The following is a 24,474-nucleotide window of genomic DNA, read 5'->3' on the forward strand; positions in this document are numbered from 1 at the left end:
GGACCATGGGGAAGAGAAAAGGACAGGTGGGACAGGGCTGGGAGCAACCTGGGACAGGGGAAGGTGTCCCCATGGCAGGGGTGGCACTGGAGAACCTTTAAGGTCCCTTCCCACCCAAACCATTCTGGAATTCCATGATTCCATGGAAAGCCTCTTCTGATCCACCTGAGGAGGTGTTTCCTGGCCTGGGGATCAAGGGGCAGTGGGTGGTGTCAGAACCACACCTTCCCACAAGACCTCAGTGAGTCACACTGGCATTTGTGGCTGGGCTTGGTGACCTTAGAGGTCTTTTCCAACCAAAGTAATTCCATGATTCTGTGATTTCAGGTCCTGCTGCTCAGCAATAAGCATCTCATCCCAACCCTTTGGTCAGGAGAAGCAGAGATGTCACCCAGGGCGACAGGATTGGGTCTAAATCCTGGCTTCTGACCCTTCTCCATCCTGGGCACCTCACACTTGGATTTTTCCCACTTCTCCATCTGTGTCAGGTGGGATGAGCTCAGGTAAGTGAATGGATCACAGGAAAACTTAGGAGAGAAGGAATCTTGAAACATTTAATGAGGCTTGGCTTAATTATCTCCTCTCCCCACTCTCTAGGAATTGGTTGGAAGACAATGGGGAGAGAAATCTCTCCAGAATTTTACTGGATGATGCCAAAACGTGAAAGGATTTTTTTCAAATCACTGTCCAGACTCATTTGGCATCACTGGGATGTTTTGGAGCATTAGGGCTTGACATACAAACAAAGAAAATTGCAATCAGGGAAAAAATCCACTCCAGCTCCCCCCTCCTCCCTCCTGCAGCTTTTTCCCACCAGAAGAAAACTTGGATGTTTTATAGAATTGTTTAATAATGTGATGACAATCCCAGCCCCTGCTGCAGCCTCAGGCTGATCCCTGGGGGATTCTGAGCTCCAACCAGCTCCAAACGCCCTGGTCCTTCCTCCTGGAGGAGTTTTCCCTCCAGTAGAGTTTTCCATGAGGAGAGGGGGAATTTTCCCTTTTTCTTTACATTCCTGCTGCTGGGACATCCCACGTGGTGGTGACACAGAGAAATGTCACTTTAAACATTGGAATTTTTGTTAAGCTCATCTGGGCAGAAGGTTTTAGCATGTCCCAAAGATAAACAGGGAAACTGAGGCACACAGCACCTGTATTCCCACTGATGTTCCTGGGGAAAAAGGCAAGAGGGATTGCCCCTCCTTTTTACTTTTGTTGTCATCCTCTCTTTCCCAACAATATCACAAAAAGAGGCTGAAAATCATCTGTTTAATCAGAGCTTCATTCTTGAAGCTGCCCTGAAAGCAGAACCTGGTGTGTTTGCCTTATCCCAGCACCCCAGGGACAAGGCTGTGTTTATCTGGGATCTGAGAGAAATATGGGGCAAAGCCCAACAGCTTCTGCCCACGCATGGCAGCGCTGAAAGAGCCCCTCCATCCCAGATGGATGCAATTAGGGGCAGGCAGCAGAGAAAATATTCCACAGGTGCTGTGGGACCTTTATGGAAACTTCAGACGCTGCTTTTCCCAGAGCTCCCCATCCCAAAGTCCTGAATTATGGCTGTTTTCCTGCGTGTGCAGCCTGGCCTGGGGGTTTAGGAAACACTTGGATGGTGCTGAAGGCGATTTTATCTTTTTTTCCCTTTCTGTCTTCTGCTGCTTTTCCCAATTTTATGCCCAGCTCCATCCCAAAACTTGGTTTTCTTGGATTCTCCTCAGTTTTCACAGGTTTGATCCCAGATGTGCAGCCAAGCACCTCCCTCTCACTACCCTGAATTCCTGTCTCTGGCACCTCTCTCTCCTCATGACTTTGAAATAAGCTCTTTTTTGCCCCAGTTATCCTACATGGATAAAAAATCCCAAGTTTTTGCAAGGAAAGCACCGCAGGGAGGCTCTGGTCACTGCCGGCCGTGAGAACTGGGGCTTTTAGGAGGGAGTTTGTGACTGCTTTGTTTGATTTATTTTTCCTTCAGTGGATGCAAAGTGAGTGGGGCAGCCTTGCTCCATGTGGAGAGCATCCCACGTGTCCATGGGCAGCAGCTTTGATTTTGGCCAGGGTTGTGTGAAAACTTGCATGAAATTCCCTGTCTTGTTCCCAGGACATGAAGGGAAAGGCAAAATCCACCCCTGCTCACTTTCCCCACCTTAAAAATGATATCAATAATAACTTTTCAGTGTTTGGTGTGAATTTTTTTTTTTAATTTGACAGAAGGGATCCCCTGTTCTTCATTTTAGGTCCGGGGCTCAGAGCTGAACAGCACCATGGAAAGAATGGAAGGATGGGGAAAAAAACACAAAAAAAGTGGGGACAGTTTTTTTCACGGCCATGCAAACAGCACAGCAAATTCCCAATTTCTGCAGGGGCAGGAGGAGCCAGGTTTTGTCCCTTCCAGCATTTTTAGCAGCTGCTGCCCGGGGCAGCTCTCTGCAGTCACTGGCCCCGTGTCCCAGTGAGGATTTGGTGACAATGCCCCGTGCCCGGGGTCACTTCCTGCGGGCAGGGCCACACTGGGAGCCTCTGTTTGCCATCTGCTCCCGCTCTCCCGTGGCCCCTGGGGTCACTGCTCCCCTCTCACCCTGAGCAGGGACAGGAGCAGCCTCCCCTCCACTCCCCAGTGCTGCCCCAAAGCCCCACGAGGAGTTCTGGGGTCGGGATGAGCTCTGGCCCCCACGGGAGGTCACACATTTGGTGCCCTTTGACCCTTTGATCCCAAAGAAACAGGCTCTGCTCATCAGGGAGGCATCACCACTCCAGTGCGTGGCTGAGACTGATGGCATCCACCTTTCCTGCAGGAATTTGGGGTCCAGCAGCCAAATTTATGCTGAGTGTGGAGATGCTGGGCTGCAGCACAAGCTCAGCCCCTTAGAAGCCACCAGAGAATCTCCACAGCAGCTTCCAGAAGCCTCTAGGAGACTCTGTAACTCTTCCCTGCTAAAACGCAGGGTTTGGTTCCTATTCAAAGTGATCAGCTCTCCTCCTTCCAATAAAATGGCTTTGGCTGAGAGATGAGGGAATGTGGTCCTCAGAGGAGCTGTGGGGATGGAGATTCAGCAGCAGCAAAGTTCATGGCCTGGGAGCTTTGGGATTTTTACATGAAACCACCCCAAAATGTCAGGGAAATGTCTTCCCTCTTGTCCAGTGTGTGGATTTCACCTCCTGCCTTTCTGAGGACCCCCAGGTGAGGAAAGTCAGGTCCCTGTGGGCACCTCCAGGCTCCGCAGGAGGATGGAGCATCCCTGGGAAATCCAGCGCGTGGTTTTAATTTTCCTCCTGCTCCAGAGAGAAAAGGAAGCCCAGGAGATTTATGGGCTCCCTGTTCTTCCTGCAGGTTTATAAATAGCTTTTCTCAGGTGCTGGGCACATGGGGGCCTTGGGGGAACGCTGAGAGGGATCAAAGCAGCACTGGGTCCCTCCTCCTCTCCCCTCCCCACGTGTCTGATCCCTGCTCCATCTCCAAAGGGCCACAGAAACCTCTCTGCTTCAGACTGGGGACTCACTGGGGTGATTTTGCTGCCTGGAATCCTGACATCACAAAATGAGCTCCCTCTGGAGCAGCAGGGCTGCCCCAGGCTTGGAGGTTTGCCCTGGGAAGTTCAGGGTATTCCACTGCTGTGGGGGAGAGAGAGAAGCTCCAGGAGCCCCCAGGAGGGGACCCCCCTCATGCTACTAAAAGGGTCTCTGGGCAGCAGGAAAGCAGCTCTGGGAATTACAAATAAAGCAAAATATATAAACCAATAAACCCAAGGAAGCTGGTTCCACATCATCATTGCACAGAAGTAGGTCAATAACTCTGTCCATAACTTTGGGGTTTAGCATTAATTTTCACTCGAAGCAAAATTTATGATTTTTACTGAGACGTTTTCCCAGTATTTTTTTAAACTGAAAGTTTTTTAGTTCTAAAAGAAAAGTTTAATTTGACAGTGGAAAGTTGAACCCCACTCACAACCAACTGCTTCAGGAGAGGAAAGGGAAGAGCTGGGGAAGGCGGAGGTGGCAGAGAGGGGAAAAGGATTTTGAAAAAGTAAGGAAAATAATTTCTATGGTTTTGTTCATTCCTATTTTTCCTGAATTTCTGTGTCCTTAATCACACTATCCAGCTTCTTTGGGAGGCTGGAAGGCAACACTTGGCTTTTCCAAGGAGCTGTTGAAGTGGATTCCCAGGAAAGGGAAAAGCAGATTATTCATACCAATAAGTAAAAGCCTCTAAGGACCCTTTATAAAAAGAAAATAACTTCAAACCACACAGAGCTCAGGCTTTAAGTGACATTTCTAACTCGAGTTCTGGCTTTGAAACATCACCCAATTCCCCCCAGAATGCTCAGGACAAACCTGGGGAGATGCCACCTTTTGGTGAAGCCACCAGCACACAAACCCCAACCCATGGAGGGGATGGGACAAAACTCCTGAAAATCCTCTGTGGGAAAAGTCCCTGCAGCCTCAGGAAGGTGTCGTGCCAGAAAAAAGCTCACTGATGGTTTTCTGCCAACTTTTTAATGCTTTTTAGGGAAAGGAGCATTTCCCCCCAATGCTTTTCAGGGAAAGGGGAGTTTTCCCCTTATGTTTTTTAGGGAAAGGAGCATTTTCCCCCAGTGCTTTTTAGGGAAAGGAGCATTTTCCCCCAGTGCTTTTTAGGGAAAAGGGAATTTTCCCCTAATGTTTTTTAGGGAAAAGGGAATTTTCCCCTAATGTTTTTTAGGACAAAGGAACATTTTCCCCCAACGCTTTTTAGGGCAAAGGCAGTTTTCCTCCAGTGCTTTTTACGGAAAGGGAGTTTTCCCCCAGTGCTTTTTAGGGCAAAGGGAGTTTTCCCCCCAGTGCTTTTTAGGGAAAGGAGCATTTTCCCCCAGTGCTTTTTAGGAAAAGGCAGTTTTCCCCTAATGTTTTTTAGGGAAAAGAGAATTTACCCCTAATGGTTTTTAGGACAAAGGAACATTTTCACCCAATGCTTTTTAGGGAAATCCCCAAGGCTGGAGCTGGGGAATATTTCTCTTTCCCTGCTGCCAGCAATTATCACAGGATCCTTATCTCCCAAGTTAACAGAGTTACAAACAGGGCTGGGGCTAATCCTCCTCCTGCCCTGCAGCACCCAGGGACACCCCAGCCCTACCCAAGATAACATTTTCCATGGGGAAACAGCTTCCAGAAGGGCTGATGGCAAAATTGTGCCAGGATTAACCTTTCCAGACCCCTCTTGGAGCTTGGAAAGTGGTTGGGGATTTTTTTCTCGGAGATGTCAGGCCCAGGAATAAATAGATGAGAGAAGTTTTCCAGCACTCGATGATTCAAATCTCCTTCCCTTCTGCTTACAAAGGGTTTTTTAGGGATTTTTTTTTTTTTTGCAGATGCCTTTCCTGATTTGAGCACAGATTCTCAGCAGAGGAGCTGTAAATGGAGGATTAAAACTCTTCAGTAAACAACGCTGCTCCACACACACTGGAGAAGATTTCCAGGTGATATAACTCCACCAACGTCAGCAGGGATGGAAAATCCTCGTCAAGAGAATTGCAAAATGAGCAACTGCTGGTTTAAAGTCACTGTTTTACTACCAAATGATGAAACAATGGCTTTTTAACTAATTAGTGTGGTTTAAATTTGGCTTTTAAATGCTTTTTTTTTTTTTTTCCCCAAGGTCTGGAGTCTGAGCCATCCTGGCCGCCCTCTCTGCTGCTGGCTGACACCCGGGGCTGGTTGGGTGGGCAGGGCACCTTTAGGGCTTACAATGAATAATCCCAAACTTCCCAGAGAAAACAGGACCCCACAGCACCGGGCTGCCCCCTGCTCGGAGTGCTGCCCCCGAGGCAGCTGCATTCGGGGGCTTTGAGCACTTACCCGACTCCCTCCACCACACAGCCCTGCCTCCTGCGGCTCCTGGGCTCAGCAGGGACCTTTTCCAGGCTGGACTGTCCCTGGGGATGGCCCTGCCCACCGTGCCAGTGCCCCAGGGATGGGCAGGACCCCTGAAAGCAGCAGAGTCCTGCTAGCAACCCCCTCCCCAAAACCCATCCGTGGGTTCAGCCCCACCTTGGAACAGCTCCAGGAGCAGCTCCAGCCCTGCCAGCCCACCCAGGAGCTCCCAGGAGCTGCAAGGTGTCCCCAAGGGCAGCTCCAGCCCTGCCAGCTCATCCAGGAGCTCCCAGGTGCCCCAGGAGCTCCAAGGTGTCCCCAGGAGCTCTGAGGTGTCCTCAGGATCAGCTCTGGGCTGCTCAGCCTCACCCCGAGGAGCTCCCTCGATCTCCAGCTCTCTGAAGCCACCAGGCAGGGCTGTGGGAGCAGGGTTTAACCTGGGCAGGGTTTAGCCTGGGCAGGGTTTAACCTGGGCAGGGTTTAGCCTGGGCAGGGTTTAGCCTGAGCAGGGTTTAACCTGGGCAAGGTTTAACATGGGCAGGGTTTAGCCTGGGCAGGGTTTAACCTGGGCAGGGTTTAGCCTGGGCAAGGTTTAACCTGGGCAGGGATTAGATGGGAGCAGAGCTAAGCCCAGCCTGGCAGGGTGATGGAAAGCAGATGCTGCCCTCATCAGCTCTTGGGTGCTGAGGGCCTGCTGGGAAAAGCAGGAGCAGGAGCAGGAGCAGCTCCTGGAGGATTTCTGGTGGGAGAGCATCCCTGGGAGCTGGAGAGCAGAGGGGGAAGGCAGAAACCCCCAGGGAGCAGGAGGGAAGTGAAGGGGGAAAGGGAAATAGAGAGAAAAGGGCACAGGAGGATGGGGAAGGCACCAGCTCCTCCACAGAAGAGGCAAATAGAGCAGCACTTTCCTTGTCAGGAGGAAAAATTTCCAAAATAAATTGGTGTTTTCTTGCTCTTCCCTGTTTCCCTTTCACAAGTTTCCACCTATCCCCAAAGCCAAAATCCTTCCCCACACAGCACATATGGCAAACAGGGCCATTTTTAGGATAATTCTTATTTATCCTGAGTATCTTCTTTTTTTAAAAAAATAAGTCAAAAAATAAGCTTACAAAAATGTGGTTTAGGTAAATGGATTTTAAAAAGCCAGGGAAAGGTTTGTACATTCTGTATAATTTTCTGTTTTGACAATTTTTCCTGTCTTCCGGGATAAACTCAGGACTCACGGAGCTCCTGGCTGGCTGCAGCCCCAGAGAATGAGCACGGATTTAACCCGGCAGGAGAATGGATTGCAGCCTGGGAATGGGGGAGGGAGCAGCTCTGGCCCCGCAAAGGTGAGCAGGGAAAGGCTCAGCTCCTTCTGCTGGCACTCCCACAGCTGCAGTTGTCTCTGCACAAGGTCTGGGTGATCTATTAAACCTCTCAAATCAGGATTTAATTTAGTTTTAATAAGACAGTTTGGGAGATGTTAATTAAATTGAGTTGTTAAAGCCGCATGGGCTGGACTTGGCTGATACATTTCCTTCTTTATTAAGTCCATTAAAAAATAAGGGAAGATAGAAGGGAGGGAAAAAAACCCGTTTGGATGCAGCAGCACATTCAAAGAGTTTCTTTTTCCTTTGTTGAATTGACCATGTGGAGATGAATAAACACCAAAAACCAGGCAGGTGAGCTTGAACCCTCCCAAGATCAGCAAGGCTTGGCTTAAGGGTGAAGACAAAATGATGAAATCCACTGAACCCAAGTGTCCAATAGATCTCTGCACCCTTAATCCCAAAATTTCCTCCAAATTCCATCCCTACTGCTGGATTACCAATGGGAGTGCTGCTGGATTGTCTCCATCCATCCACACTCCAGCAGGGAAAACTACAGGAATGCAAGTTTTTGTCATCTTACCTAATCAGATTTTTCTTACCTCTGGCAAAAAGTGCTTCTGGGAATGTCTTCAGCGGCAGGAATTGTCAGGGTGATTGGGTTAAGCTGAAGAAAAACTCCCACGTGCCTTAGAAATGACAAATATTTTATTAGCTGGAAGTGTAAGCAGCTCTAATTAGCTAAGCAGGCCCGAGTTAATTGATTTATAAGCTTTAGAGGATGTAATGCACTGGTGAGACAATCCAAAGCGTCCTGGGGAGGAAATCCATCCTGCACTTCCCAAATTACCCTGTTCTTTATGTCTGGGCTCAGCACAGAGAGCCTCTGCTCCTGCCCTGAGGACTGCAGAGGATGGTGAACCCTCCAGGCTTTATCCCAGCTCTCTCCTGCTTTATTCTGGAATTTATCTGGATTTTTTTCCCTTTTCCAAAGTACCTCTGGCTATTATTTATGGTGCATCAGTGCTGGCAGCTCCTGCCCCCTCCCTACCAATGACTCCTGCTTGCCTTTGGTCCTTCCCCACCCTTTTCTGCTCAGTGCATGGATGGAAAGGGATCAACAGCACCAGGGAAAAATCCTGGGGATCTTTATATGCACCAAAGCTGGAAAACACAGGGAAACACTGTAAAATAACCCAAGAGCCCCTTCTTTCCATGCCTGTTCCCTAAAAAGAGCTTTGTGCTGGATTTCTGATGGCTCCCAGTGCAGACCCCCTCTGCTGACATCTTCTTATGAGGATTAAGCTCTAAAAAGCAGAACATCTATTAAAATTTGTATTAATGAAATGTATCCCTCGTGCCACACAGGTGTTCACTTTTCCAGGGTGGAAAAGTGTTGGTTTTTGGCTTCCTCCTTCCACTGTCGAGGTCAGGATTGAAGCTCTTGATAGTTCGTGTTCAGACTCAGGTGTTTGTTATTTTTATCAATGTTACAGTCTCACAGCAGTGGGCTCTGCAGTTCTTCATTAACAAGCTACAAAATGGCTAACTGTCTTTCTCTACGAGATCTTTTAAGGCTAAATTGTCCAATTAAGAAATAACACCTAAATGATTTTTACTTTTAGCCCAATAACCAACCCACCTGTGCCCGCAATGTGGACTTTTCTGTCCAATTACACAAAACCACCCAAACCTGTGGAGAAGAAGGTGAAGAAGAATGAGAAGAAGGAAGAGGAGAAGAAGGAGGAGAAGAAGAAGAAGAAGAAGAAGAAGAAGAAGAAGAAGAAGAAGAAGAAGAAGAAGAAGAAGAAGAAGAAGGTGAAGAAGGTGAAGAAGGTGAAGAAGGTGAAGAAGAAGAAGAAGAAGAAGAAGAAGAAGAAGAAGAAGAAGAAGAAGAAGAAGAAGAAGAAGAAGAAGCCTCTGCTCTACAACCTCCATCTTGCTCTATAGATATTGCTCTATTCTAAACCCTTAAGCTCTAAGTTTCCCACCCTGTGATGTCACACACTTCTATTCAAACTCCACACCCACAATCCCAGTTCTATCATTCCATTTTGGAAGCTTCTCCACAGCCTCAGATCAATGCAGTGTTCTCCTGGGGGTCAGAGTCTGTCAGCACAGAAAGTCTGAAATTCTCAGCAGCCAGAGCTCCAACAGAAAAGATCCTTAATCCCAATGGAATTGCTGGGGAAAGAGAGGCAGGAATGGGACAAGCTCTCTGTGGATGCTCCTCATGCCTGGTGGAACAGCTGGATTTGATGGATGTGCTCCCAAGGAATGTTGGATTTAAGCAGAACATTTCCAGAGCCAGGTTTTGCAGGAACAATTGGAATTCCACAGCCTCAAGCTGGACTTTTCCCAACCTGCCCAGAGCCACCAAGGGTTTCTGTTGATGTCCCTGTTCCCTGGGGATAACAGGGAGATGCCAGTCCTCTCCTCCCAGCCCTGTTTATCCTCCCATCTCAACAATAATCTGCTTATCCTGGTTCCTCACAGCCTGGATGATCCCACAGGGAATAAAGGGGGAAAGGCTCAGGGCTTGGGGAACTTCTGAGAGGGCTGGTGAGGAAAGGACTTGGCTTTTCCTGGTGCAGGGAGAGATGATCTGAATATAATGAGAGGGAAATTCCCCTGCCCATAGCTGCCCCTCACCAGGCAGTGAAACAAAGATCTTTCCCTCTCCAATCCCTTTAATTCTTGTTTTTTCAGATGTTCCATGTGAACATGATGGCCACAGAGCAGGGATGCTTTGGGGAGTCTCCTCTGGACATGGAGGAACTGTGGGGTTTTTCAGTCACACCATCAATGTTCTGCCTCTGTTTCCCTTCATTAATCAGGGATGGAGTTATTCCCCATCCGTGGCAGTGCCCAAGGCCAGGTTGGACAGGCTTGGAGCAGCCTGGGACAGTGGAAGGTGTCACTGGCAGGGGTGGTACTGGGTGGGCTTTAAGATCCCTCTCAACCCAAACCCGCCAGGATTCCATGGATCTGTGACTACAGGTCAAGGTAGAAATTATATTTTTCTCCAGATGAGGGAAGGAATCTCTGTCTCCAGAGAGCTCATCCATAGCACGAGGACCACCCACACTGCTGGGGGCTTCTGCAGGGGCTCACCTGGAAAGTCCAAAGTGGGAATTAATGCAGAGAAAATTCTTGGCATAACCCCATGGTGGAATCTTCCAGCAGCCTCCTGGCTGCTGTCTGGATGGGACTCCAGTGGATCTCCAGTTTCACCTCCACCAATTTCCCGGCTCACCTGAGGCAGGTTGCCAGCACCATCCTGCTTTTTGCCCTGAGAAAATCCAATTTTCCTGCTGGGAACTGCCCCGTCCACCCACGCCATGGTCCTGGATGCCCCAGCTCCCCAAAAGCACTGCCAAGGAGCCCCTCCCCAGCTGCTGCCTGGCAGGAGTTCTCTGGGGGCTGGGGGTGATGCAGGGTGGGATTTGTGCTCGGTTTGCAGTGCCTGGAGCAGGTCTGGCACAGGAGGGCAGAATGCCAGCCCTGAGGAGCTCCAGCCCATGCTGGCACAGACTGTGGGTGGGATGCTTGGATCGGGGCCATCAGCTCCACTTCACAGACACTGACAGCCAGACAGGGGCTTTCCATGGAAAATATTTTGCTTCAGAGTTAAAATAAAATTAGAAAGTAAAAACTAAAATCTTTTTTTAAAAAAAAATATTTGTTTTACTTAGGAGTTCTCATTCTGCCAAAACCAACACATCCAAAACCATTCCAGGAGCTGTTTGATCCCATCCCTCCCAGGGATCAGGGAAACCTGTGGAGTGCATGCCCCAGCCTTCAGCTGGGCTCCCATCCTGCTGCCATTCCCTATTGTATTTACGGGGTGCCTCGACATTGGAAGGAAGGAATGATGGATCTGACTTCATGTTCTCAGAAGGCTAATTTATTATTTTATTATACTATATTATATTAAAAATACTAAACTAAACTATACTAAAGAACACAGCAAGGATACTTACAGAATGCTAAAAAGACAATAATAAAACTCATGACTCTCTCCAGAGTCCAGACACAGCTTGGCACTGATTGGCCAAAGAGTCAAAACAACTCACAGCAGAAACGCAATGAAACAATCACTTGTTGGATAAACAATCTCCAACCACATTCCAAAGGAGCAAAACACAGGAGAAGCAAGTGAGATAAGAATAGTTCTCCTTTTTCTTGGAGGCTTCTCAGCTTCCCAGGAGAAAAATCCCGGGCAAAGGGATTTTTCAGAAAATATGAATGTGACAATTCCCAGCAAAGGGAATTCAGATCCTTCCATGAAGGCTGGTGCAATCCCACTGCCTCTTTTATGTGGGATTATTCTTGTTATTCATCCCTCTCCCCATAAATAATGTTAACAATGACCTAACAAATTAGACAGCACATTTTATTTTTGTATTAAATATTGGCTAACAGGAGCTGCATGGAAATTATACATTTTTTTCCCAAAAATCCATTTGGGGACCAGATCTGAGCCTGGACATTGTTTGGGGGTCACAAAGTGTTTCAAGGACGTAGAAGAACTTGAGATAGCCCAGATTTTATTGCCTGAGCAGTCCCAGAACAAATCCCAGGATTTTATTTTTGTTTTAAATATTGGCTAACCAGGGCTGCATGGAAATTTTAATTTTTTCCCCTATTTTGGAGGGGGGGGCGGGTGGTGGAAATCAATGTTTACAGGCAGTTGCCCTCTCCAGATGTCCCAGTGCCAGGCGAGCCGAGCAAACACTGAACAACCCAAAACAACACTGAAAACCCCCAAAACCTTGGGCTGGGCTCTGGGGTAGGAAACATCTGGAATTCTGTTCAGCTGGCCTGTCAGGGGCTGATAAAGGACAAATGTACAGTGACAGCCGTGGGCTCTGCACATCTGCCAGGGCTGCAGGTGGGATTTTGGGGGGAATTCTCCCTGGAAGGGCTGAGAGCAGGAAAACCCCCCCAAACCCTGCAGCTCCGTGAGTCAGGGCCATTGTTTGCCTGCACGTCCGAGGGGAAAACACGCCTCGAGTTCCTCCAGGGATGGATGGAGGCCACCAGTGACGTCCCAGCTGGAGTGGGCTGAGGGCTGGGGACAGCAGCAGAGATAATGATTTCTGCAGCCTGGGTTAATGAGAGGCTGCACTGGGGGTTTCCTGCAGCGCTGGCTCCACCCGGCTCTGCGAGGGGCAGATTAGCGCTGGCACGGCTCCTGTCTGCCTTCGGTGCTTGCCTTTGTTCCACTGCCGGGACAGCGACCCCTCCGGGCTGCCCAGGCTGCTGGTACGGGCTGGGGTTTGGCCATGGGGTACCCTCTGCAAGCCGTGGGGTTAATGATGGCTCTGCTCACCACAACACCTGGGAAATGGGATAAATCACCCCCAGTGCCGTGCGGAGGGACCAGGGTGGGGACCGGCCACCCTTCTGCCCACCCCGCTGGTCACATCTACTCAGAGCAAGCCCTGCTGTTGGTTTGCTTCCTTTTTGCAGTTTTCCCTCTTTCTAGCACAAGAAAAACACCTTTTCCCTCTGCCTTGTCTCTCCCTCTGCTAGGACAGCACCGTGGTGAGGACTGGGGATCCCTCACACTCATCCACCCGAACGAGCAAGAGCCACTGGAACAGGGTCAGGGCTGAATTTCTTGCCACACCTTTTCCCATTAAACACCGAGCTCGTTTTTGTCAGCCTGAGCTTCAGCCCTGCAGCAGAGAGGAGCCCACAGCCCATCCTGTTGTGGCCCAGCTCTGTCACAGAGGTCACCATGGGCTCTTGGCAGCCCCAGGTCTGCCCCTTGCCAGCACTGATTTACCTCCCCCAACAATAAAATCTATCTGGGAAAAAGGTCTCTGCTGCTGGAATGAACAGTTCCACACACAGGATCAGCACAGAATGGAGATATTTTCCACTTTTTAAAATACAAAACACAAGGCTTGTCTGTGTCAAGGCATGGCCATGGCCTGCTAAGCTACAACACTGCCTGTTCTAGGAGATAAAAAAATCCATTTGGGGCCCAAATCTGAGCCTGGACATTGTTGTGGGGTCACAAAGTGTTTCAGGGGAATAGAACTTGATTGAAGCCCAGATTTTATTGCCTGAGCAGCCCCAGGACAATCTCTCCAGGGTTTGAAGCTGAAGGTGGCAATAGCAATAGGGTGTCTTAGAGATCATCCTGGATCAACCCAACTATTCCCAAACTCCAGGGGCTTTGTGGCTTCGCTGGGTCCATCCCAAGGAACCTCCTTGCAAAAGGAGGCAAAGCAGCACCAGGGCTTGCTCTGAATAGGGTGTGACCAGCAGGGTGGCCAGTCCCCACCCTGGTGCGCTCTGCACTGCTCGGGGATGATTTATCCCCGTTCCCCAGGTGTTCTGGTGAGCAGAGCCACCAAGCCGTGGCTTGGCAGGAGAAGCAGAGCTGTGCAGCTCCGGCGGAGGGGCCGGCCCGCTGCGGCCCCGCTGTAAACAGGAAGGCGCGGAAGCGGGAGCGGAGCCCGGCTCATCCCGGGCTGAGCACACAATGCCGGCCCGGAAAGGGGGATTATAAATACCCGGGGTCAGGGCCGGGCTGCGGGAACAATGGGCAGCGGGACGATGGAAAAGGCTGCAGGGGACGAGCGGGGCCAAGGCCGCCCCGCCGGGTGGGGACGCAGCTCAGCTTCGGGCTTGGGGTGCAGTGGTCCCTGCAGGGTGATGGGGCTTGTGGGGTGATGGTGTTCCCAAAGCACCCGTGAGCCCCGGAAAGCCATGGAATGCTGGAATAGTTTGGGTTGGAAGGGCCCGTTAAAGGCTGGGCTCTGCAGGGTTGGGTAATTCAGCGCGAGCTGGGGTTTGGGTTGGGCAATTGCAGCTCCCCATTGCCAGATTTGGGGTTCCCATTCTCCAAAAAGAGGGGAATCCATCCATGGGCGCTGCTTGGTTGTGGAATGGGCTCAGCGAAGCCAGTGCCTGGCTGGGTTTAAATTCCCACCAAGGTTTAATTAACTCTGAACATGCCGGCAGGCTGGGGAGGAAGGGGCACACCTCTGCTCCACCGGAGCCTCTCAGCACTTCACAGGGACACCTGAATTTATCCAGGATCCCCACCCCGGGAGTGTCCAACGCCAGGCTGGACGGGGCTGGGAGCACCCTGGGAGAGGGGAAGGTGTCCCTGCCATGGCAGGGGGTGGAACAGGGTGAGCTTTGAGGAGCTTTCCAGCCCAAACCATCCAGGATCCACTAGGACCTTACATCAGTGCAAATTCAGATAGAGGGCTTTGGGAGCTGCTCATGGATGATGTGGACAATGGGATTTGCTCTTGCCAAGCTGAGCGGAGGCAGCAGGGCTCAGCATCCCATGGGATTTTCTGTGCCCGTGCTTGCTGAGGACACGGTGCTGCCCTGCTGCCTCCCCAGCCCCTGGAGCCTCCTCTGCTCCAAAGACGTCAGAGGAAGCGAAACCCCGCAGAGATAAACCCCAGAGCGGGATGCTGCGGGCCGGGCTCGGGGGAAGGTCAGCCCCAGCCCAGCAGCGGCACCTCGATAACCAGAGCGGGTCAGGGCCAGCAAGAATTCCAGGAAACATCCTGGCTGCTCGGGATGGCTCTGCAGGGAGCCCGGCCCCTTCCTGTGCCCTGTCCCCGCGCTCCCGGCACCGGGATGCTCTAGGAGCTGCTCCAGGAGCTCAGGGAATGGCAATTCCTGCGGGTGCGAGGATTTCCCAGCCCGGAGAGCCACACCGGGAACGAAATTCCTGAGTGGATTTCCCACCCCAGAGAATCATTCCAGGAATTCCTGCATGGATTTCCCACCCTGGAGAAATGGGAATGGGAATTCCTGTGTGTGTGTGGATTTGCCAGCCCGGAGAGGCACTCTGGGAATGGGAATTCCTGCGTGTGTGTGGATTTCCGACTCTGGGAATGGCAATTCCTTTGTGTGCATGGATTTCCCACCCCAGAGAGAATTCCTGCGTGGATTTCCCACTCCAGACAGGCACTCTGGGAATGGGAATTCCTGCATGGATTTCCCACCCTGGAGAGTTGCTCTGGGAATGGGAATTCCTGTGTGTGCGTGGATTTCCCACTCTGGAGAGACAGTCTGAGAATTCCTGCGTGGATTTCCCACCCTGGAAAGGTGCTCTGGGAATGGGAATTCTGTGTGTTTGAATTGCCAGCCAGGAGAGGCACTCCAGGAATGGCAGCATTCCCTGGGACTCATGCTTCTGCTGGAAGGGCTCTTTAACCCCCAGCTGTGATTTGGTTGGGGCATTGCTGGGAGCATCACCGAGATCCCCATGAGTTTGGCCCTGGGAGTGCCCAAATTGAGGTCAGGAATAGGGCTGGGGGCTACTCTGCTCTCTGGATCTCCCTCCCCCATCACTACTCCCACTAATATCCCATTTCCCATCTCGAATCCCTAATGGTGTCCCCGAGGAGCTGCAGGAGCTCTTAGTGCTGTCCCCTGGGAGTGCTCAGGGAGCATTCAGAGGGACAGAGGCTGCTGCAGGCACAGAGACCAATCGGGAATGACAGATAAAGGCTGGGATAACATCTCCCGACATCCCTGCTCCATCCCTGCACGATTCCAGCCTCTGTGTGGGCTGGGAAGGCAGCCCCTAATCCTAGGGCAGGGCTGTGGGGCTGAGATCCCAGGCTGGAGGAGCCAAGGCTGTCCTTGGCTTCTTCTGGGAGATATTTAAGCTGCAGAGTTGGGGATTTGGGAAGGTTTGGGTTCAGAATGTATATATCCCTGTTCCTGGGCCTGGAACACCCCCAGGTGCCTCCTGGGGACCTTCCCTTCCCTGTTTGCTGAGCTGAAACCCAAATATCCAAGAGAAGGATGGCAGGAAAAGCTATTTCCTTCCTCATTTCATGGAAAAAGAGTTAAAAAAATCCCAGTAGAACTGATTGTCACTGTTCAGCCCAGCTCCAGGAGGGTCCTGGGAGTTATCCATGGCAGCAGGGTCACTGTGAGCTGAATTCCAGCCAGGGAAAGGCAATGACATCCATGCAAGTTGTATTGATCCCAAATAACTTCAAACAGGTACAAATGTGCCCAAAATATGGATGATTAATACAATAATGATATTGGCAGCTGCAAACAGGAGCTGAAATGGGAGAGATTTGCTGTTACAGGAGTCTTGGAGGAGCATCTGTATAAAAATCCTCCCAAATAACTGCTGGGACTTTACTTTTTTTAATTATAATTTTTTGGAAGGAGTCTAGTGATGCACAAGGACTTTAAAGGCACTGGATATTATGATAAGCACAAGGAAAGCACCACCATCTCTTAAAGCACTTTCTGGGCCCTCTAGTGGTGCTGGCTGTGCTGAAGGTCAGCTCTGCTTCTCAAAATAACACCAAAATCCCAGCTGGAACACTTTGCCTGCTATCTTCCCTTAAACAAGGAGAAAAAGGCCAAATGTCTCCTTTTCCCTTCTTTTCTTAAAGCACACTGATGGGAAGAACTGTGAATCCAACAGGTTGGGATCTTTCTCCTACACTTTTTGAACCAAAATCAGGGAGTGAAACTCATTTTATAATTGAAAAGAAACCTTTTGGAAACTCTGAACGGGGAAGGGAAACTGGGCTATGTAGGACCAGCCACTGTTCCCAACCTTTACTTTTCCCACTTTCCACTTCAAAGGAAAATGATGTTCCCAGGAGCTTTGGAAGCTCTGAGAAATGAGGGATTTATGAGTTTCTTTCCAAGCCATGTTTCTAAAATAAATAAAGGTTGAGTTTGGTTGCAAGTGGCAAAATATTTGAGCTTTATTTCCTGCCTGGAAGCTGCAACTGGTTTAACAAAAGGGAGAAGGGGGAAAGGTGACTTGGAAAACGCCTTCCTTGGGGGTTTTGGAGTTAAAGATATGATAGACATATATAAAATATATGATAGCGGTTACATATCCATATAAAATTGAGATATAAACAGATAATAAGTATTCCCCCTCTGCCACTCTGGCCATCATATCCTACCCCAGTTTTCATGGGAAACACCCAGTTTTGTTAAGGATGGCATTTCCCCCCAAAAATTGTCAGATTAGACCCTTTTCTGACCCAGAGATAGGGCAAATGAGAGGCGTTTTAAAAACTGTTATTCCATTTTCAGTCTCATAGGAAGGGTGAGACAATACAGATGTTATAATTCACACCATCACAATTGGAAGCCAATTATTTCTTAATTGCAACACACTAGATGTGGTTTTTAGCTTATCAGCTTTAACCACACCATGCTGTAAATGCCTTAAAGCCAATCATCTGAAATTACCCCTCGTGGGTCCCACTACAATGCATCTTTCATAGTTGTATTTATCTGAAGTATGCATACAGATGCACACTATGTGAACATTCTGTGAGGCTGTGAGAGTTCTCTACAAATCCATTTCCCACTCAAAATAGCTGTTTCTAGGGGCTGCAGAGTAGAGGCAGCATTTTGAATGGGCTGGATAAGGATTTGGGGTGGCTTTCTGTGCCTCTTCCCTTCTGGCTTCTCCACAGCCATGAGGAGGGTGAGGGTAGGAGAAAAGGATGCAGGGACATTTTGTTGGCTATCCAAGGGAATAACTCCCATGGAGATCTACAGTCCATCCTCAGAGGGACTTCCCAAAAATTCCTTGGTGTCACATGGATTACCAGCCCCAAAGCCCTCTCTGGTGTGGAGGGGTTGGGGATGAGCACACTGCATGGGCTGGGTGAGTCCTCAGCATCTTCCCTGGGTCTGGGGGAACAGGACCCAGGGAATGGCTTCCACTGCCAGAGGGCAGGGCTGGACGGGATATTGGGAATTAGGAATTGTTCCCTGTCAGGGTGGGCAGGCCCTGGCACAGGGTGCTCAGAGCAGCTGTGGCTGCCCCTGGATCCCTGGCAGTGCCCAAGGCCAGGTTGGACACTGGGGCTTGGAGCAGCCTGGGACAGTGCAAGGTGTCCCTGCCATGGCAGGGGTGGCACTGGATGAGCTGTGAGGTCCCTTCCAACCCAAACCATCCCGGGATTCTGTGATTCTGTTTTCTTGATTCCAGCCTCCCTGTTTCCACCCTCTGTGTGGGTTGGGAAGGACTCAAGGCAGCCCCTAATCCTGGGACAGGGCTGTGGGGCTGAGGTTCTAAAGCTGTCCCTGGCTTGTTCTGGGAGATATTTCAGCTGAAGAATTGAGAATTTGGAAAGGTCTGGGTTCAGAATGTATTTTTCCAAGAGGTGCACACCAGTGCTGTGATCCAAAGGGGTCTGCACAGGGAATCCTCAATTCAGCATCCCCTCCTGAACCCCACTCTGCCCTTTGGGATGCCCCGGGCTGTGCTGAGTGTTGTTCCCTGGTATCATCCAGGAGCAGGCTCTGTATGGGAAATAGATTTATAGAAAACTGTCAAAACTTCACAGAAGGCTCACACAGTGTGCATCATTATGTAAACCTCGAGATAAGACATGCTGACTTAGAAATGCCGTGGAACAGGGCAGACATTGTTGAGAGAGAAATGGAACTAGAAACAAGTTTTAAAGGTGGCCTTACAAATAAGACTTTGGAGAAATAGAGCTACGAAAGATGCATGGTAGTAAGACTTACAAGGGGTAATTTTAGTTGTTGGCTTTAACACATCTACAGCATGGTGTGGTTAAGCTGAGAAACTAAAAAGAAACTTATAGTGTATTGTAATTAAGAAATAATTGGCTTCTGATTGTGATGGTGCGAATTATAACATCTGTATTGTCTCACCCTTCCTATGAGCCTGAAAATGGAATAACAGTTTTTAAAATGCCTCTCATTTGCCCCATCTCTGGGTCAGAAAAGGGCCTAATCTGAAAGTTCTGAACAACCTGATCCAGATGAAGATGTCCCAGGTCAGGATTTCATGTTTGTTTCCAGCCCAGGGGATCCTGTTTTTCCAGGATTCTGTGGTGGGTGGATGATGGTGCTCCATTTCCAGGGAATTCCCAGGATGGCAGGAGCTGGGGTTGCCACAAAGGATACCCAGACTTTTATGGCCTTTCCCTTTTCTGCAGGAGAAGGCAGGAGGTGGGGAAGGTAGACCCGGGGAGACAGGATCCTGGGAAGCAGGAGCTGGAACAGGAGGGGGATTGCCAACACCCCACTTTTTGGGATAAAACATTCCTACTTCCTGCTGTCTGGGACTAGAGCCTGAGTCAGAATTCCAGGTCTGAGTGTGAGGGTGGAGCTGTGTCTTGGTTTGAACAGACAGGTGTCTGCTAAGGAAGGCAGGAGCCACCCCTGAAACTGAAATGGAAAATGTAATTCTCCTTTCTCTGACTTGTTATAATTTTGAAATTAAGGAGATCTCAGGCAAAGATATGGGAGCAGAAATAACAGTTCTTTATTAGGGAAGAAAATAAAAATAAAATAAAAATGCAGTAATATAAAACAACCCTGACAGAGTCAGAACAGGCCCTGGCCCCTGTGGGTCAGGGTGGTGGCACAGTCCCATCCCATGGGGGCTCAGCCCTCCTGCAGTGCCAGCTGTGCTTCTGCTGGAGCAGGGATCCTGCACAAGGGGGGAGTTTTCCTCTGCAGCTCCAGGGCTGCTGGAGATGGGCCTGCTCTCCCTCTGGGAATGCAGGGCAGAAGAAAGCTGCTCCTCTGGGAATGCAGTGGGCAAAAGCTGCTGTTCCAGGCTCAGATTGTATCCAGGTAGGAATGCTTGGCTCCTGCCCTGGGCGGAGCATCTCCCCATGGGATGCTGGAATTTGATCAGCCATGCAGGGACACTCAGTGGCCATGGACAGCAGAGATCTGCTGGAGGGAGGATTGGCTGTGGGAGAGACAAAGAAACTGCCCCATGAACAGCAGAGAACTGCCCCAGCTCTGACAGATGGAAACAACACACACATCTTGCAGCCCAGGACCAGCTGCTGTCCTGCACCTCCTCCCTGATCTGGGAATTTGGGAGGGTCCCAGGTGGGATCCAATGCTTGCATGGAGCTTGGGATTCCTGCTGGGATATGAAGCACAGCAAGAAGCTCAAAAGTTTGGGGAAAATTGAAAAAAGTTATGGATTTTTCCATTTTCAGGTGAATTCTCCCCATCTGCCCAGACCCCCTGGACACAGCTGGGTGGTGAGGTAGAGACTGACAGGTAAACAAACAAGAATTTTTTCCTTTTTCCCCCCATTTTTCCAGGAAATGCTGCCCAGCCTCACCTGTGCCTCTGGCCCAGCACCTCCACTGGAGCGGAGGTTTTTTGGGAAGAGCCCAAATCCAGAGGTTGACAGGATCTCTGGGGGGCAAAGATGCTCCCAGTCTCACCTGCTTCATTTTTCAATTTTCCAAGAGTTTCTTTAAGGAGGTGACCCTCAGGAAGGGGCTGTGGGAGAAATATTTATATAGATAACATTACTTATTTATTATTTATTGTTTATTTATCATTATTTATTTAAAATACATATTTATTCAATAAATATTTGTATATAAAAAGATCTCCCTATTAAAGAAAAAGTTCAATTATTTAATATTATTTTATAATATTTATACATTATGTTATATATTAGTTAAAGTATTTAATATATACAATACATGTAATGACTATTAAACATAATAAGCAGAATATATTTATATAAATTAAGATTTGCCTAGGGTTTTCCTCATCTCTCCATCATTCCAGAGGAGATGATATATATATATATAAAGGTCTTACTTATTAAAGAAAGTTTACAATTATCTAATATTATTTTATAATAATTCGATATTATTTATAATAATATAAATATAATAATATGTTAATAATGTTAATGATTTATTATTATATACAATTTGGATATATAATATTATAATACTTATAATAATATTATAATATATAAACATTATTTATAATATTATTTATATTGTACATAATTTAAATTATATAATATATACAATACATATAAAGACTATTAAACACAATATAGAGAGTATACAGAATATGTTTTTATAAATTAGGATTTGGGCAGGGTTTTCCCCATCTCCCCATCATTCCAGAGGGATGGTATATATATAAAGGTCTTCTTTATTAAAGAAAATGTAAAATTATCTAATATCATTTTATAATATTTATACATTATATTGTATATTTTTTGAATTATTTAATATATACAATACATATAATGACTATTAAACAGAATATACAGAATATATTTACATAAATTAGGGTTTGGGCAGGGCTTTTCCCCCTCCCCATCATTCCAGAGGGATGCTGGTGGTCCCTTCCCAGGGCTCTGGGGCACAGGCAGGGAGCAGCCCTGCTGTTATTTTTGGATTGCATTACACAGCTCCCAGATGGAAAACCTCCTTCCCCGGGGGTAATAAAATGGATTAAAAAAGGAAAAAAAAACCTAAAAAAGAAAGGTCCTGACCCCATCAGCAAAGCAGGAACAGCATTTCTAGGGGAGAAAATCTTTTATGAGGTGGGAAGAGGAAATTTGGAACGGGGGGCTGGAGTGAGAGGGAAAATGGGGATCAAACGCAGCAATTCCATTCATTTGGAGCCTGTGGGATTTCACAGGAGTGTGGGGAGGGGAGATAGTTCCATCAGGCCTCGTTAATAAACCACTTTTCTGTGTGAAAACGGGCAAAGAGGGGATCAGGCAAAGTCCTCAGGCCTGGGGTGCTCCAGCCCTACCCTACTTGGAAAATGGGAGAGAAGGATGGGGGCTCTTTGCTGCTGTGTTGGTATTTGGGGCCAAAAATCTTCCAAAACCATTAAAACATTTCCTCCTGGAGGGAAAGTACTTGAGGCTGATCACAATAAAAATTAACAGATTTGTGGAAAATTGGGATTTCATGAAATGCAAATTGTCACTGGAGGTGGATGCTTCCTTCCCAGCTTTGCCTTTAAAAAAAATCAGGAAAATTTGGATATTTCTGACCCTGGAGGTTCCTAAAGAAACACCTGGATTGGGAGGGAAAGGGAGTGGCAAGGAAGGGGAGAATTTATTTTCCTCTGGAATTCCTGCTGCTCCCAGGCATCCTCTGATTCCACCGAGGGACAGAAAGGACCTGCTGAGGATGCCTAAAAACATAATTTATTAAACAGATCCTTTAGGATTTATTTATCCAGCATTTATCAGGGTATTTGAACAGGCAGAACAGCTTCCTCTTAATGAGAAAAATACAGCTTTCCATGGGAAAATCTCCTTTGCCTCCAGAAAAGGGGAATCTGCCCAAACAAGGGGTTGATTTTTAGAGCTGAACTTGACCTTTCCAGCACAATTCCCTCCCCTGATCCAGCAGCCCAAGTTTCCCTGGACACAGGATTATTTTCTTACTGGTTTATCACCAGCCCCTGGTTTATTCTGTCAAGAAATGTGCTCCAAGAATCCTCCAAGAAATGTGGAATATTTGATCAGGCCAGGATTTTTCAAGTCCTGTGCTGTGCTGCAGTTTTCCCATTTTTTCCAAACAGGGATTTTCTTTGCCACCCTCCTCTAAAGAAATTATGCAATTCATGCTTTGATCCGTAAAGAGATTAAAATCCTCCAAAATAAAGTTTATTTGAGCCTCTGGGCTGGGAGTTTTGGAATTTTCATCTCCAACCTCAGCCCCTTCCAGTGGATTTGCAGCGATCTGCGAGCTTTTATGGGAAGATCATGGAATCACAGAATCCTTTGGATTGGAAAAGGCCTCGAAGATCATCAAGTCCATCCATTATCATTCATCAAGGAGCAAACCTGGAGGAAGGACTTGGAGCTCAGCAATCACTTTCTCCTCCATGCCAGAGGATTCTCCACCCTCAGGAGCTGGAGCAGGAGCACCAATCCAGGTTTCTCCACCTTCAACAGGAGCAGGAGCCCAAATCCAACCCCTCCCCCTGTAGTGATCCCTGTGGTCCCAGCTCCTGGGATGGGAGGAAAAAAGGGAAGGGAAGGGAAGGGAAGGGAAGGGAAGGGAAGGAAGGGAAGGGAAGGGAAGGGAAGGGAAGGGAAGGGAAGGGAAGGGAAGGGAAGGAAGGGAAGGGAAGGGAAGGGAAGGGAAGGGAAGGGAAGGGAAGGGAAGGGAAGGAAGGGAAGGAAGGGAAGGGAAGGGAAGGGAAGGGAAGGGAAAGGGAAGGGAAGGGAAGGGAAGGGAAGGGAAGGGAAGGGAAGGGAAGGGAAGGGAAGGGAAGGGAAGGGAAGGGAAGGGAAGGGAAGGGAAGGGGAAGGGAAGGGAAGGGAAGGGAAGGGAAGGGAAGGGAAGGGAAGGGAAGGGCTGCACAAAGCTGCCCAGGTCAAGGAGCATCTGGAGCTGATTTTAGGTCCAGATTGGAGCAAACTCTTCACAGACAAAGTCTGGTTAAACCCAGACTTGCATCTCTGCAAACTGAAACTTCACTGCATCTTCAGGAGTCAATAATGGACCCACATTTTGTGCTATATTCATATCATATTTCATATCTCCAGGAGCCAATAAAGAACACAAATTTCATATCATATTTATATCATAATTTGCATCTTAGGGAGTCAATAAATGACTGACATTTCCAATCATATTTGTATCATATTTTGCATCTTCAGGAGTCAATAATGACCCACATTTCAGATCATATTTTGTATCTTCAGGAGCCAACAAAGGCCCAACAAGTTTCAGATTGCATTTGTGTCATGTTTCACCCATCAGGTGCTTGGTTGCCACGCAACCTTTATCTTGATATCGAGAGTTTCACTCAGCTCCTGGGCAAAGCAGCTGCAAACCAAACCCCAAAAACTCAAAAAAACACCTTTGTGCTTTTAAAGCAGGAGCTGTCACCAAGCTGACCCGCAGCAGAGGAGAGAGGATACTTCTTGTCACACCCACCCCAAACTGGTGTCACCAATGTCACCGCTGTTTGCTCAGGGTTTTGGTGGCCCTGGCAACCCTCAGAGCTCAGCAGGACCCACAGAAATCTCTCCTCTGCATCTGCAGCATTTGCTTTTTGGAGAGGTGCAACAGAGACAGAGAGAGGTTTGGAACTGCTCATGTGCCTGTGTGTCACCCAAAACCTCCTGGGCCTCTCTGAAAATGAAGCCAAATATGGTCCAAAATATGGGGCCTTTTTTGGCTCCTGAAGATGTGAAATATGATACAAATATGACACAAAATGTTTGGCCTCTACTGGCTCCTGAATATACAAAATATGATTCAAAATGGGGGGCCTTATTGGTTCCTGAAGATACAAAATATCATTTATTAAAAATATCAATATGATATACATATGATATGAAATAAGGGGCCTTTATTGACTCCTGAAGATACAAAATATGATACAAATATGATATAAAATACAGGGCCTTTATTGGCTCTTGAAGATACAAAATATGATATTAATATGATATAAATATATGGGTCCTTTATTGACTCCTGAGGATGATACAAAATTTGATACAAAATTTGTGTCCTTTATTGGCTCCTGGAGATATGAAATATGAT

General features: G+C 48.2%; 1 long non-coding RNA gene across 1 annotated transcript; it reads right to left on the minus strand.

The window, feature by feature from the left end:
- Positions 1-3,809: 3,809 nt before the first annotated feature.
- On the minus strand, positions 3,810-9,156 carry LOC135285423 (uncharacterized). Its single transcript, XR_010350267.1, has 3 exons — positions 8,793-9,156; positions 7,753-7,839; positions 3,810-5,381 (listed from the first exon to the last, which is right to left on the minus strand). It is a non-coding gene; the product is annotated as an uncharacterized LOC135285423 (long non-coding RNA).
- Between the last annotated feature and the right edge of the window lie 15,318 nt (positions 9,157-24,474).

Source organism: Passer domesticus, chromosome 23 (assembly GCF_036417665.1).
Source record: "Passer domesticus isolate bPasDom1 chromosome 23, bPasDom1.hap1, whole genome shotgun sequence".
Lineage (NCBI taxonomy): Eukaryota > Metazoa > Chordata > Aves > Passeriformes > Passeridae > Passer > Passer domesticus.